At 44.8% G+C, this 10,570-nt stretch overlaps 1 pseudogene; it reads left to right on the top strand.

Annotated features, from left to right (window-relative positions):
• The first annotated feature begins 7,279 nt into the window (after positions 1–7,279).
• Positions 7,280–7,397, top strand: LOC145033044 (5S ribosomal RNA; annotated as a pseudogene).
• The last annotated feature ends 3,173 nt before the right edge of the window (positions 7,398–10,570 follow it).

Genomic DNA, 10,570 nt, shown 5'->3' on the forward strand with positions numbered 1-10,570 from the left:
TGGCTTGAGTCTGTTTTTCCCTTATCCGAATGCTGCTTGCTTCGTGCTTGGTGGGGTTCTGAGTAATGGGAGTTAGCCACTAGGTAAACACGTCACACCACATGTAATCAGGGTTGAATAATCCCAAAGTATTGGAACTGGCCCTATTGTGCAGCTCTTGTTTGAGTCCAACCGTTGTAGGAACGGATCTTTTACTTGAAGGATTATCTAATCCTCATCACATGTGATGGTGTTTGGGTGGTGGCTAACTGGCACTATGAGGAGACCTACAGCAGCTGAGGACGAGTTGTGCTGAACTTGAGTTTTCCCTAGAGCAAGCCTAGGATGAGAATAACAGAGAGTAGCAGGAGTAAAGGGGAGCTGGTGGAGTCGAGGAATTCCTCGGAGAAGGTACGGATAGATGTGGAAGGTAGTATGGGCCCGTACTACTAAAAGCAGAGGATCCGTACCCGAGCCGAGGAAGGCCAAGACGAGACCAAGGAACCTGTAAGTAGTTGAGATCCCTCAGAAAGTAGCAGTATCACTAATGATTATTATGATGTTGTGCAGAATGGTGGTACTTCGACCGAGACCGACAGATGGCGGTTCAGGAGAGGGGTCAGGTTCGGGATCAGGCACCGAGCTGATTGACGAGAGGCTACGTGAGTTCATCACGTCGGAGATTACCAGGGGCATCCTTGAGTCAACCCCCATCCTCTTTGGGTCGATCAAGGAAGGGATCATAGAGTTGATGGAGGATCGCCTACGGGCATTCAGGAGCGACTTGGCCTCTAGCCAGTCGGGATCTCGCACACTGACCTTCAAGGACTTCAGGGGCAGTGGTGCGCCGGATTTCCATGGGGTGAAGGACCCCATTGTCGCCAGGCGGTGGATTGCGGATATTGAGTCCGCCCAGTTGACCAGCTTCTGCCCCGAGGGGTCGAAGGTGAGGTACGCAGCAGGGTGTCTACGGGACCGAGCCCGGGATTGGTGGGAGTCAGTGGGTGACTCGTTGGGAGCCTCGGCTATCGAGGCAATGACCTGGTCGGACTTTGTGGCTAGGTTCAGGGCAGAGTTTGCACCAGCGGTCGAGCTTCAGCAGCTGGCCAGGGAGTTTCTAGACATGAGGCAGACGACAGAGACCGTGGCGGAGATCACCGCCAAGTTTCGGGAGAGGGCTTTATTGGTGCCCCAGTATGCCGGTTACGAGGATATGAGGAGGACTCGTTACCATGATATGCTACGAGCTGACATTCGGGAGCATGTTAGCTTTTCGGCTTGCCCTACCCTGGACTCCATGATTGCCAGGGCTAGGGAGAGAGAGATAGATTTGGAGCACATCCGGAAACGGAAACTTGAGGATGGTCAGGTAGCAGGGGCTTCGGGGAAGAAGCCCAAGGGATCAGATGGGAGGCCGAAAGGCCAGTCGGGACCGAGCCGCTGCAGGAAGTGCGGCAGGCCGCACGAGGGGGCGTGCAGGATGGGATCGTCAGGCTGCTACAAGTGCGGCAAGTTTGGGCATATCAGCAGGGATTGCACTGCTCCTGCGACAGTTATTCAGACATCGGAGTTGCTGTGTTTCCATTGCAACCAGAGGGGCCACAAGAAGGCCAATTGCCCCATGTTGACAGTTTCAGCGCCAGTGAAGGCTCCAGCTCCAGCGACCCTGCGGATCACGGATGGCCGTCAGGGCAAGGCAGAGGCTCCAGTGGTGAGGAGTCGGGCATTTCAGTTGACTGCCGAGGAGGCACGCGCCGCGCCCGATGTGGTGACGGGTATGATTCCTTCATTCTATCTTTTATTTTAGGTTGTTATGATATTGATATGTGCTCCATGTGTATACATGTGTATTAGGATCGTTCCATGTGAACGACATCCCGGTTCAGGTATTGTTCGACTCGGGTGCATCCCGATCGTTCGTTTCTCTTGCTCTTAGCAAGAGATTTCATGAGACTTCATGCGAGTTAGATTGCCCGTTAGAGGTAGAGATTGCTGACGATCGATCGGTGCGAGCATCGATGGTGTTTCGAGATTGTGTTCTGCGAATGTTTGAGGAGCGTTACATGGTAGACTTGGTTCCCATTCCATTGCGTGGGAACAAGGTGATCATTGGTATGGATTGGTTGAGCCCTAATAGGGCAGTGATAGATTGCGCGCAGCAGCTAGTGCGAGTCAGGACCCCAAGCGGGGGAGAGTTAGTGATTCATGGAGAACGGCCGCAGTGTGGACCCACTGTATGTTCAGCAGCGAGGGCTAAGCGCTACCTTCAGCAGGGATGCGCGGATTATGTCGCGTATGTGATGGATACCCGGGAGGCGGGTAAGGCGACCGTGAGCGAGGTCCCGGTGGTTCGAGATTTTGCTGATGTTTTCCCGGAGGAACTACCTGGGATACCTCCGGAGTGACAGGTGGAGTTCAGGATTGACCTCATTCCCGGTGCGGCTCCGATAGCCAAAGCACCATATCGGTTGGCTCCTCCCGAGATGCAGGAGTTGTCTACGCAGCTGCAGGAGCTGCTGGACAAGGGATTTATTCGGCCGAGCAGTTCACCCTAGGGAGCCCCGATTCTGTTTGTAAGAAAGAAGGACGGGTCGCATCGGATGTGTATAGATTATCGGGAGCTGAACAAGGTAACGGTGAAGAACCGATACCCGCTTCCGAGGATTGACGACCTATTTGACCAGCTTCAGGGAGCATCTTGGTTCTCCAAGATTGACTTGCGTTCGGGCTATCATCAGATGAGGGTCAGGGAGGAGGATATGCAGAAGACTGCGTTTCGGACGCGCTATGGTCATTACGAGTTCGTGGTGATGCCGTTTGGGCTCACCAATGCTCCTGCCGCGTTCATGGACCTCATGAACCGCGTGTGTAGACCGATGCTGGATCGGTCTATGATCGTCTTTATCGATGATATCTTGGTCTATTCCAAGACTCGGGAGGAGCACGAGGAGCATCTGAGGGAGGTATTGGAGACCCTGAGGAGGGAGAGCTTGTATGCCAAGTTCTCCAAGTGTGAGTTTTGGTTGCGCGAGGTGCAATTCCTTGGACACCTCGTCAACCAGAACGGGATTCTGGTTGATCCGGCCAAGGTCGAGGCCGTGATGAGATGGGAGGTCCCGAAGTCTCCATCTGAGATTCGGAGCTTCCTGGGATTGGCAGGCTACTATCGGAGGTTTATCCAAGATTTCTCCAAGATAGCCGTACCCCTGACGCGACTGACGAAGAAAGCCGTGGTCTTTCGGTGGGGACCCGAGCAGCAGGCTGCGTTTGAGATGCTGAGACAGAAGTTGTGTGAGGCGCCGATCCTAGCCCTGCCCGAGGGCGTAGAGGATTTTGTGGTTTACTGCGATGCGTCCATTTCAGGGTTGGGCGCAGTTCTGATGCAGAGGGGGCATGTCATTGCCTACGCTTCGCGGCAGCTCAAGCCTCACGAGGCAAATTACCCGACGCACGATTTGGAGTTGGGGGCGGTGGTCTTTGCCCTCAAGATTTGGCGACATTACCTCTACGGGGTTCGGTGTACCATCTACACGGACCACAAGAGTTTGAGGTACCTCATGGACCAGCCGAATCTGAATATGAGGCAGCGGCGGTGGTTGGACGTGGTGAAGGATTATGATTGCGAGATCCTTTACCACCCGGGGAAGGCCAATGTGGTGGCCGATGCGCTTAGCCGCAAGACGGTGCCGATCAGGGACGTCTGTTTGAGGATGACTGTGGTGACTCCCCTGTTGGAGCAGATTCGGGAGGCTCAACAGGAGGCTATCAAGGAGGAGCATCGGAAGAGCGAGCGTGTGGTGGGTCAGGTTTCCTCCTTTGATTATGATGGCAGAGGACTTTTGACATTACACCGTAGGGTGTGGGTGCCGTATCACGGTGGCGTGCGTCAGATTTTGATGGGGGAGGCGCACAAGTCCCGATTTTCTATTCATCCCGGGGCGACGAAGATGTATAGGGATCTTCGTCCGGATTACTGGTGGCCTTGCATGAAGCGGGATATGGCATGGTACATCGAGCGGTGTTTGACCTGTAGGAAGGTCAAGGCCGAACATCAGAGACCGCATGGCAAGATGCAGCCGTTGGACATTCCACTGTGGAAATGGGAAGATATCACGATGGATTTTATCACAAAGCTTCCCAGGACCGCACGGGAAGTGGATTCAATTTGGGTCATCGTGGATAGATTGACCAAGAGCGCTCACTTTATTCCAATTCAGGAGAGCATATCGGCCGAAAAATTGGCCGACATCTATATCAGGGAGATTGTGGCACGGCATGGGGTGCCAGTATCGGTGATCTCGGACAGGGATGTGCGTTTTACTTCCAGATTTTGGAAGAAATTCCATGACGAGTTGGGCACTCGTCTGCATTTTAGCACCGCCTTTCACCCGCAGACAGATGGTCAGAGTGAGCGGACCATCCAGACTTTGGAGGACATGTTGTGGGCATGTGTGTTGGATTTCGGTGGTAGCTGGGATACCTATCTTCCCTTGGCTGAGTTCTCCTACAACAACAGCTATCACGCGAGCATTGACCGACCACCGTTCGAGATGTTGTATGGGCGGAAGTGCAGAACCCCGATATGTTGGGGGGAGGTTGGCCAGAGAGTCATGGGAAGCACCGAGGTGGTGCTAGAGACGACCGAGAGGATCCAGCAGGTTCGGAGCAGACTTCAGACTGCACAGAGTCGGCAGAAAAGCTACGCCGATAGACGTCGATCCGACTTGGAGTTTCAAGTCGGGGATATGGTCCTCCTGAAAGTGTCGCCTTGGAAAGGTGTCATTCGATTCAGGAAGCGGGGCAAGTTGGGCCCAAGGTTCATCGGGCCGTTCAGGGTTGCAGCCCGGGTGGGCAAGGTGGCGTATAGGCTGGATCTGCCAGCCGAGCTCAGTCAGATCCACAACACCTTCCATGTTTCGCAGCTGCGGAAGTGCCTGGTGGACGATTCAGCAGTAGTACCGTTGGAGGATATTCAGGTTGATGACAGCTTGAATTACATTGAGCGCCCAGTCGCAATACTTGACAGAAAGACCAAGACGTTGAGAAACAAGAGGGTAGAACTAGTAAAGGTGCAATGGCAGCACCGCAAGGGTTCGGAATGGACTTGGGAACCGATGGACGAGATGATGGAGCATTACCCCGAGCTGTTTCAGGACCGGGCAGCAGACTTCGAGGAAGAAGTCTAAAATAAGTGGGGGAGATTTGTAGCACCTGGTTTCCGGTATGTGAATTTTATTTGAGTATTGTCCTATTTTAGCCTTGGACTCGGCGAGTCACAAGGTCCGACTCGGCGAGTCACCGCTGTTGGATGAAACCCTAAGTTTCAGGGGTTTGCTCCCTATTTAAACCTCATATCTGCCCCTTGCCAGCCCCCATCCACCCCCAGAGCTCCCAACCCTCGTCCTAAGCTTGTTTCTTGTGTAGTTGAGGCTCTTGTGTGCATTCTTGAAGGTTTTGAGGCAAGAAGGGGAAGGAGATCAAGAGAAAGGAGAGCCATCCAAGCATCATTGTGTTTTTCAGCTATATCATTGAGGTATATCTCGCTTTTCCCCTGTTTCTATGCTTAAGATTTCATTTGAGACACTCTTGAGCAGTTCTTCAAGCTTGTTTGTGCTTAATGTTTCGTAATAAGTGGATTGGCCTTTAGATCTAGGCAAGATTGAGCTCCAGGAGCTCAGATCTGTTAGCTTTATTGCCCCATGTGGCTTGTTCATCCTAGATCTACCCTTTTGAGGCATTTTGAACCCTAAAATCCATGTTAGTGAGTATCCACACGTAAAGTTGGAAACTTTACGTGTGATTGGTGTCCTAGAAGTCCAGATCTATGAATGGCATGAACTGAAATCGAGTAAATCGGTGTATTTGGTGGATGCATGGCGACGACTCGGCGAGTCGTATAGGTGACTCGGCGAGTCTGGTCGTGAGTCACCGAATTGGTCCCTTCATGATGTATCGAGTTGAGCCGTGAGTCACAGGGGGTGACTCGGTGAGTTGGGAGCTGGACTCACTCATGATAGGACTCGGCGAGTCAATGCCTGACTCGGCGAGTCCAAGGCAATCTTCATAGATCAGGAACAGACTCGGCGAGTTGTTCATACAACTCGACGAGTCTTAGCATATGTGTTCTTCGGATGAAGATGAACTCGATGAGTTGTTCATACAACTCGGCGAGTAGGATGAAGGAGTTGAATGACAGTTAGAAGATGAACTCGTCGAGTCATAGCCCAACTCGACGAGTAGAACCAGGGACCCAGGACAATAGTTTGCTAGGGACTCGGCGAGTGGAGATCCACTCGGTGAGTCGGGTCAACTGAAAGTTGACTCTAGCATTGGCTTAGAGCTAGACCGGGGGTAAAATGGTCTTTTTACCCAAAGGACAGTTAGCAGTGTATGATTAAGTATATTGTGGGAATTGCAGCCGGAGGACTCCCGGAGCAGCAGCAGTCAGTTAGTTCCCGATCAGTTCAGCAGCTACTTTGAGGTGAGTTACCTTCCAGTAGCGGTGGGTCTAAGGCCACAATGCCGGCCCACCAGTAGGAGACGTATGATAGATGATTGTCTTTGTGAAATCATCTAGGTTTGCTATTACCTGTTATGTTATATGCTGTCAGGATACGTTATATGCAATAGTAGTAGAGTTCGGATGTTAGGACCGCTGGGTAGTCAGACACCCCAGAATTATCTGACTGTATGTGATGGTATGCTTGTATGTTGGTCTGTTATGCTATGCGATAGAGGTAGCGGGAGGGGACCAGTCCCTGAGGATCGGTTGTTAGGACCGATGGGTAGTCAGCACCCCAGAATGGCTTGACATGGGTAGTCAGCACCCCAGAATGGCTTGACACGGGTAAGACGGCACCCCAGAATGGCCGTATGGGTAGGTCGGCACCCCAGAATGGCCGTACCGGGTAGTCAGGCACCCCAGAATAGCCTGGCAGTACGTATGTTATGTGTTTGTATGGTATGCGGTACGTTGGGGGAAACTCACTAAGCTTTGTGCTTACGTTTACAGTTTTGTTTTCAGGTACCTCTGCACCGAAGGGGAAGGAGCCGGCGCGGTAGCGGCACGTCATACACACACTCTTCGGTTTCCGCATTTACGAGATTTACTGGGATTGTACTCTGATATTTTGATGGGATGTATGGTTTGACCTTTTAGAACATGGTTGCGATGTGTTATGGTGTGATCAAACAATGTTTTTATTTATTAATGTTTTCTAAAGTAATATTTTAAAATGAAATTTTCGGACGTAAAAAAAAAAAAAATGGGTCGTTACAGGTGTGGATACCTTCCTTATCACAACGCGTTTTAAATCCGTGAGGGCAGCAGATCCCATAAGAACTCTGCAGTTAAGCGTGCTCGGGCGGGAGTAGTACCGGGATGGGTGACCCCCTGGGAAGTCCTCGTGCCGAGTGGCCCAAAGCGGAAAATATTGTGATACGTGCCAGAGGGGGATGTTACACTCTTCTTGATCCCAAATTATGATTTCTATATCTGGCAAGTACACCCCGCGTACACGATGTACGCATACTCCCCTAAGGCTTATTTACGAAAATGCTACTAGGGCCCTTTTTGCACACCTTCTTGAACTTAGGGACCAAAATGCAACAAAATTAAATTTTAGGGTTAAAATTAGAAGTACCTTATCATCAGGATGTTACACTACACACTATCATGCATCTCTAACAGCTCACGTAACACACACACACACACATCAAGGCACCTCTCCTAGCATACACTCTAGCATGCAACCCTTAGTAGATCCTTAGCCTAATTTATAACGTGCACATCATAGTATAACATATATAACAACTCAATACAACATATAAGGCAAGTATGAATGTTTTGGAAAATCACTTTCCCAAGCTCCGGCTGACTGTACATGTCGCATCTTTTCTTTACTCCTCTTGAAATGAATCTTTTCCAAAAAAGCTTATAAAAAGTCTTGGATCAAAGGAATAAAAAATATTAATATTATTTTTAAAATGGCCTAAGAAAGATTATACTTTTGGTTTTAATTTTTATCTTGTTTAGACAGAAAATTATTGATTTTTTTTTAAATGAGAAGTTATATAATTCGTATTATCGGTTAACAAATTTGTATCATGTAATAAAACTTGAAAATTATTGATTTTTTTTTTTAAAATGAGAAGTTATATAATTCTTATTATCGGTTATATAATTCTTATTATCTGTTAACAAATTTGTATCATGTAATTTTAAAATGAGAAGTTATATATTGTGCGTGTTTCGTGTTCGGCATGTAGCTTTTATGAACTTTTAGTTTTAAGATTTTAAGAGAAAAAAATTGAAAATAAAACCCTTGTTCGGCAGTAGGAACTTATAACTAAAACAAAAAAAATTTTAAATTTAAAAGTTACTTCAAGTAACATTGAACAAAAAAAACTCATTTTTAACTTTGCAAATTGACCAAATTACCCTTTATTTTAAATTAGTGATGTGTTTTAGGTAAATAATTTGATGTAATTTTACTTGTTTTAAAAGTTTCTAATTATTTTTACTAAACATTTATATACAAATAAATTTTATAGCTTTTAGCTTTTTAGCTTCCAACAACTTAATTTTATTAAACAGATATAAAACTAATATGGCAAATACAAAGAGGAGTCTAAAATGTACTTTTGGAATAACAAACATACGCTACCTTCTTCTTCTTCTTATTTATTTATCTTTTATTTTTTAAAGGAATCCATTCAATAGTTGAAATTGGCCCATGTTTTGAAAAACATTGAACCCACGTAAAGAAAACATAATGTCAAGTAGAAGGAGCCTAACATGACCCGTTGACTTTACTTAACTTTGACGACTAAGGGGATCCAAATAATAAAATGATAAAATCAGGCAGTTTGACACTTCTTAGACACAAATACAAATAATACAGTCAAAATTATAATTAAAACAATTAGAAAATAGTCAACTGGCATAAGATGAATAAATGCGACTAGTATACCTAACAATTAACAATATCAGGGTGATTTTTTCCCTTTATAACTAATATGTACACTTCTTTACCAAAAGAAAGTGTACCCTAGTGGTTATCCCCATCTTCCCCTTAGTTTTAGTTATTTGCCAAACATGCCCTATGAGTTACATAATAAAATATTGATGCCTTAATTTTAATAACGATAAACCGGACAAGATGTTACGTGTTTTGTTTTTCTAAAACGATATGAAATAAATTATTTTTTATTAACCCGGGCATGACACGATATCGAGCTTTTGTTTGTTAACATGAACACGACTCAATAAAAACATGACAAAAATGAAAAACACAATAACACGATAAAAATAACAATTAACCATTTGCTAATTTCATGTGTAAGTTTTTGTAAAAATAATAATTCAAACATGCCAAACACCAAAATAAATAACATAAAACAACATTATTATGCTATTAAAAATACATGACTTTTGCACATGAACACAATGTTGCGTGCTATTATCATGTTGTGTGTCAAAATTTGTTTCATATCGTATATTTTTGTTGTCTTGTGTGGACATTTGTGATCCCTACCTAATTAAAGGTATAAAACTACTCGTTTTCTTTCTACTTTCCAAATGTTACGTAATATCATTCACTTGTGTTATATATATATATATATATATATATATATATATATATATATATATATATATATATATGGGTAAAGTGAATATACCTAACAATCTTATATAAGCTTAGGTACCTAACCACATCATACTATGTAATTTTGTATTATATTTGCATTGTAATCACCCAAAGTTCTTAAAACTCAACCTCATCACTTGATTGCTTTCAAAATCTTTGGATTTTCACCATTATCTTCCTTCAAATGACGTCTTTCTATCGGAAACCCCCTGATGGGCTTCGTATACTACCGTTAAAAATCAAATAATGTAGGAGGAATATAATGGTGAATGTCTAAAAATATTGGAAGTAAAACAATTTAAGGGTTGAAGTTTAAGAACCTTAGACGATTGTAATGGAAATATAATGCAAAACAATGTAGTATATATTCACTTTACCCTATATATATATATATATATATATATATATATATATATATATATATATATATATATATATATATATATATATATATATATATATATATATATATATATATATATCTTAAAAGCGCACATATTATTTCTTCATTTAGGGTATTAATGTTGCCACTTTTTAGACCTATTTATTTATTATTTATATTTAGGTTTCGATTTCTTCAGTGACATTAAATCAAATTATATCAGAATTCATTATCAGGATTCTTTCTTTCGTTTCAATCGGAATTCGATAATATTTATCTCGTTTGAATCGGATATATCGAGATTCATTAACAAGATTCTTTTTTTATATAATTCGTTAGCAATTACACATATTCATTGAATTTGCGTTGTTTTGTCCATTTATCGTGAACTTCTACATATGTATTGCAATTGCTTCATCGGATATGTGTTGTGGAGTTTGAGATATGTATTGCGATTGCATCATCTGATCATAACTGATTTAATTTTCAAGCAGATCGTTTGTACGCTCTGAAGTGAGACAGATTCAAAATTGATCGGGTTTCTATATTTACAATTTTT

The sequence above is a fragment of the Lactuca saligna genome, chromosome 2 (genome assembly GCF_052625555.1).
Source record: "Lactuca saligna cultivar CGN05327 chromosome 2, ASM5262555v1, whole genome shotgun sequence".
NCBI classification, from domain to species: Eukaryota; Viridiplantae; Streptophyta; class Magnoliopsida; order Asterales; family Asteraceae; genus Lactuca; species Lactuca saligna.